We start from the raw sequence: 6000 nt of genomic DNA, 5'->3' as shown, positions 1-6000 counted from the left end.
CAGGGGAAAGTGAGAACACAGTCCCCTACTACCATGAATTATGTAGTTGAGTTTCCCACATTTGGGGAGATGTCAGGGGTCAGCACATCCGGAGTGCAATGGATAAGCCTTGCCCTGGGAAAACCACCTTTGTGATCATGGTATCTCCCCTGCCAGGTAAGTATTACACAGACTTTCTAATTCAACTTCCTCAACTTCTTCAGCTGTAGATTCAGGATGATAATTTTTTTTTTTTTTTTTTTTTTGCAACGAAGTCTCACTCTGTTGCCCAGGCTGGAGTGCAATGGCAGGATCTTGGGGGCTCACTTCAATTCCGCCTCCCGGGTCCAAGTGAGTCTCCTGCCTTAGCTTCCTAAGTAGCTGGGATTACAGGCACACACCACCAGGCCCAGCTAATTTCTGTGTTTTTAGTAGAGACAGGGTTTCAACATGTTGATCAGGCTGGTCTCGAACTCCTGACCTCAGGTGATCTACTGGCCTCCCAAAGTGCTGGGATTATAGGCGTGAGCCACTGCGCCTGGCCATTAGGATGATAATTTTTACCTAATAGTGTTGTTTTAGTGGATTTTCATATCTAACTTTTGTCCATAATGAATTAAAATATAATGCAGCACATAATAAATCACCTGAAATAGAGTGGCATAAAACAAACATCATTTTATTTTGTTTGCAGATCTATGCGTCAGTAACTCAGGCATGGCACAGCAAAGACAGCCAGCTCACCATGCCTATCAATCAGAGCCATCCATCCCTGTGTCCCAGGGATATAGTGGTTGGCTTAGGAATGGGCCTGGGAATCAACTCAGCCAAACAAAAGTGAGGGGGGGGAAGTTTACTGGGGGTGTCTAGAAAAGGGGTGAGCTGTGACTGAGAAACCGTGGAACCTCAGGTGCACTGGCAGCCTCCCTGGCTCTAAGTAGAGTCCACAGAGGAGGAAGCTGACCCTGTGGGCCTCCACGTAGGGGAGCAGAGGAAACATGGGCACCTGAGGTCATCACAGACCATCCCACCCTGGATTTCACATTCTGAGAGTCAGTAAACGCCCTTACTGTTGCGTTTTTGTTTTGTTTTGTTTTTGAGACAGGGTCTTGCTTAGGCTGCACTTGAACTCCTAAGATCAAGCTATCTTCCCACCTCAGGCCCCCGAGTAACTGAGACTACCAACACATGTCCTGACACCTGACTCCTGGATGGTTGTTTTTACTTGCAACTTAAAGCATCGTGACTAATATGATTGATTGTTCACTATGATAACGTGTGGTAATCACCCTATGAATAGGAGCAGTATTGTGGAGTCACCTTTCTGCACAGAAGCGTCCGTTCCTTTTGCTGTCACAGCACCGGGTATACCAATATTCATGAATAAGGCAGGGCTGCTTGATTATTTAACCTACTCTTTTCTAGGGAGGAAGTGTCCCCAGCCAGGAAAGGTGCACCAGGAAGCCACAAACTCTGAGTGGGAACTGGAAAAAGGTGCCAATCCTCCACTGTGGACCATTCACCCTGCCCTGTAGTTCCCACCAGAGACTCTGGCCTAAAATGGCATGGGTGATCCACTTGCCACCCTGCTCTGCTCTATTTGTGGTGTTTTCTTAAAAGAATCTCTACCTCCACCCAGTAACTTTGCTTTCCAGAGCATGTTAGGGAACAGGGTCACCCTCATTCATTCCTAGCATCTTAATCAGTTGTTTAAGGTCTTAAGCAGAATTCTCCAACACTTACTGCCCTCACAGCCCTAAAAGAGACACTACACTCAGAGACCGCCCCCCACAACCTCAGAGTCAGAGCTGCCACTGAATACTCAAGTGAAGGTTTTTCGGGAATATGGCATGAAGCACGATCATTCTTCCAGAAGGGCTGCTGAGAAATTCTATCCTAGTAAAGAGGACAGATTTGGGGGTCAATATAGACACACCCCTTACTTGCCATGGGTCACAGGCCAGTCATCCAATGACTCCAAGCTTCAGTATTCTCAGGTATCATGCAAGGACCATCTACTGTGGGTGAAATCAACCCCATCATGGGTCTGAAGGGCCTAGCAAGATACCGGCTCATGGTAAGACTCATTCAGCGGAGATTATACTTCCCCCATCAGCTGGAGGAACGTTGTAATATCTGGAGTAGATTCAGTTCCTGCTCAACCACTGATGAGACCCCTATTCTGCCTCCTTTCCTCATCTATAAGATGGGGAAATAATAGCACCTACTCCATAGGATGGCGTTTTAGGATTAAATTTGTATGTACATAATAGAATGATCTGTGGTGCCACCAGCAATAAACTCTGGGGACCATCCCTCCAGCTGAGCCATAAATACATACTCGGGATCCTCCTGACTTCCAGGCCCATGGTTCTTCAGGCTCATCCTGCCAGGAGAATGGCCTCACCGGGTTGGCCCTCAGTTACTTTCTTCTCTGGGGAAGAAGAGATTCAGAATGACAGTCGATCAGTCGGATGGCAGTGTCCAAGGAATGGACCACCTAGGTACTCTGCGCGTGGGACAGGACATCGTGTTCCTGTTCCCACCCTGATATGTTGGCAGGTCCTTTGAAGGGCTGGACAGGGCTGCCTGCAAGGTAAGTTTTGAGCCGGGCACCCTAATCTCACCTGACAAGGACTCACCACACGTATCCTCTGGGCCACCGTTCAACCCTCATGGCATCGTGCAGATGGAGCCAGGCGGGGGAACTCGACTTTGTGGATGCACACCAAAGAAAGAGAAAGGAGGCAAGGCTTCCGGGCACTGAGCATCTCATTTTATAGCCGTCTGTGGGAGAAGAGCTATCATTTGATTTAAATTTCCTTTATATTCACAATTTTACAAGAAGAGTTAAAAATATATGAAATGTCAACTATTTGGATAACCTTTTGCCACTTCCCAATAATTGTGATGGTCATGTTTCCATCTCACCAGCCAGACGTGAACTTCACATTCTGTCTTGGTTTCAGCTGCCTCTAGGCACCCCTTTCTATGAATCGACACACTCCACATGCACGTCTGTGGGGCACTTGGCCCCTTTCCAGTTTTTGGCTGCTATGAATAGCACTGCAAGAAACGCCCTTGGGCAAGCCACTTTTTTTTCCAAATCCTTTATATATCTCACTTACTAGAACATTGCTGTTTCCTTTTATTAGAGTCCAGGAAGAAGGAACTTACTCCATCTACGTGAGCAGAAAGGGCTCGTTAAGGGAGGACAGGCAGCAGCCGTTCTAGGGAGGTCGCTGTTGCTGGTGGGTGCCGCCACTCCCTGCCCCCTTCCCTCCCCCTGCATCCGGGTCTGCTGGCTGGCTCTTGCCCCATGTGGTCTGCCCCTCATCACTGGCTTTCATGAGGACGCCGTGGCTCCTGCAGCACCAACTGGCCAATTTCCTTCCAGTTTCAATTTCCACTGCCAGCAAGCCCAGTCCATCAGATTCCATAGTCCATGTTCCTCAAGTGGCTATCTCCTTACTCTAAGTCAGATTTTGCACAAGGCCAGGGCACAGGTAGGGCCTATGATGGGACAGGAGGGCTGTGTCATGAAGGGAACCAGATTTAGTTGACAGTTGACCCGTTAGCCACATGGGTTTGAACTGTGCGGGTCCACTTAGCCATGGGTTTTCATCCTCCTCGGCCACTCCTGAGGCAGCAGGAGCAACGCCCTCACTTCCTCTTCCTCAAGGTGAAGGCGAAGCTGAAGACCTTTACGATGATCCATGTCTACTTAATGAAGAGTAAATACATTTTCTTTTTCTAAGTGTTTAAATGACATTTTCTTTTCTCTAACTTAATTTTTTTTTGCTCTGCTGCCCAGGCTGGAGTGCAGTGGCACACCACCCCCTGCTAATTTTTGTATTTTTAGTAGAGACAGGGTTTCCGCATGCTGGGCAGGCTGGTCTCGAACTCCTGACCTCAGGTGATCCACCCTGCTCAGCCTCCCAAAGTGCTGGGATGACAGGCGTGAGCCCCCGTGCCTGGCCTTTTTAATGTCATTCTTTTTCTCTCTAGCTTCTTTAGTGTTAGAGTACAGTATATGACACATGTAACAAAATATGTGTCAATTAACTGCTTATGTGGTTGGTAAGTCTTCTGGTGGACAGTCAGCTACTCATAGTTAAGTTTGTGGGAAGTCAAAAGTTATATGGGAATTTTTGACTGCACAGGGGTCGACGCCCCTAGCCCCAGCATTGTTCAAGGGTCAGCTGTAACTTTATCTCCAAATGGGATTTTAGAAACCACGCCCAAAACTTAGTGGCTGAAAACCACCACCGTCTCATTTGTTCACAATTTTCTGGACCAGTGATTTAGAGTGGGCCTAGCAGCACGGTGCTTCTGCCGGCCTCCCCTGGGATTCTTCCTGCCTTGGGGCTGGGGCTGGGGCTGGGGCTGGGGCTGGGGCTGGGGCTGGGGCCACCTGCCGGGGGTGTGCAGCCAGGGGTCCTGAGCTGCGGCAGCTGCTGTGCTCCTCGATGGGATTTCATCCTGCTCTCGCAGGACGTTGTCTCGGGGTAGAGAAGGCAAGTCCTGGTGCCCAAGGGCTACCCGTGCTCCTCTTGTGTGGGACTTGTAGGGTCAGGTTGGCCAGTTTGGGAGTGATGCTCATGGGTGCAGACCCGTGACTTAGTGTGCTTTGGGAGCTGCTGCCTTCACACTTTCCCACACACGTGCATGAAACTTCATACGAAACCTGGGACATACATTCGAAAGAAGATACGTACTGCCTTACACTAAACAGACTACTTTAAACCAGGTGTCATTTCTGTGTGTGGTCACTGTGAATGCATATCTTTTATTAAGCCATACAATTTTCTCATGACTAGCAAGATTATATTACATTTGTCTACTTTTGATAAAAGTTTTAACATATTTAATATAAACATTGAAAATGTACCACAAATTTTGTAATTCTGGTTTAGCTTTTTTTTTTTTTTTTTTTTCATTTTTCTATACCAGGTGCCTGTAAAAATAGGAGTGGGTTGGGCCTCTACTGGCCCCCCCCAAACCTCTGGTCATAAGTCTTGTTATAGGGTCGGCCCATAGGTGGGTGTCTCTGAGGTGAGAGGAGCCGACTCAGATGTGGACATCAGTGCACAGGATGGTCACTGGAGGCTGTTCTTGGGAACACCTGTGGGAGGGAAGGAACGAAGTGAGAGTTGAAGATGGTGTTGAACAGTAACACTGTCACAGAAGCCTCAGCCGACCCTGTGGGCAGCTCTGTGCTGGGATCACTCAAACTGGGGCAAAGAGGTGAGGTTCTCATGACCACCACCCCTCTGTCAGTCACCATTGGAAGCAGCTGGCCCAGCAAGGGGCACCCGAGTGTGGGCATGTCTTGCAGAGGGACTCCACTGGGCACGGGGCCACCCACCCTGGCAGCAGCTGGGAGAGTGAGCCCATTCATCAAGGAAGGGGGATTGGGCCGGGTAGCCTGGCATCTGCATGCCACCCTAGTCACATGTGCTTCCTTGTACCCTTGCAGTAAGGGGTGAGATCATGAAAGAGCCACCAACCACAGAGAAGCACGGCTGCCCGTGCGGCAGGTCTGCGGGCACACAGCTTCCCCTGGAAGGAGGCCCGTCCCGGCAGGCTTGCCGAGGCTTGTCCAGTCCCGTCCTGCAAACGCCGGTGAGAACTCATCCGCAGACATCTGGGTGCCCCGCCTCTTTGACACATATATGGGGGTTTTCTGGGCAGGCCTTTCTCTGCAAGCTTAACAGCTTCACCCTGGATCCGCTGCAGTCTCATCAATGGGGAGCCTCCCCTAACAGCCTGATTTTAGAGGAGGCCGGCCACATTCACAGGTCATTAACCACCCTCTTTCTGGTCTCAGACTTCCTGCCATGGATCTGGCAGCGGTGGCGAAAGCCTCAAGGCTCGTTCTCTAGCGGTCATCCACACCACCTCAAATGTGGCCTTCACTGACCCACCCAGAGTTCCTCCCTCACAGCATCTTAGCCAGCTCAGACTCCCGTAAGAACGTATCACTGACTGTGGGGTTCTCATGATCCCCGCTCCTCTGTC

At 49.7% G+C, this 6000-nt stretch overlaps 1 non-coding gene across 1 annotated transcript; it reads right to left on the bottom strand.

Annotated features, from left to right (window-relative positions):
* On the bottom strand, window positions 1-164 carry LOC120360945 (U1 spliceosomal RNA). The gene has a single exon (XR_005577327.2). It is a non-coding gene; the product is annotated as a U1 spliceosomal RNA (small nuclear RNA).
* Window positions 165-6000: the final 5836 nt, after the last annotated feature.

The sequence above is a fragment of the Saimiri boliviensis genome, chromosome 10 (assembly GCF_048565385.1).
Source record: "Saimiri boliviensis isolate mSaiBol1 chromosome 10, mSaiBol1.pri, whole genome shotgun sequence".
NCBI classification, from domain to species: Eukaryota; Metazoa; Chordata; class Mammalia; order Primates; family Cebidae; genus Saimiri; species Saimiri boliviensis.
Note: the sequence above shows the minus strand (reverse complement) of the source record. Positions and strands in the feature narration are given on the sequence as shown.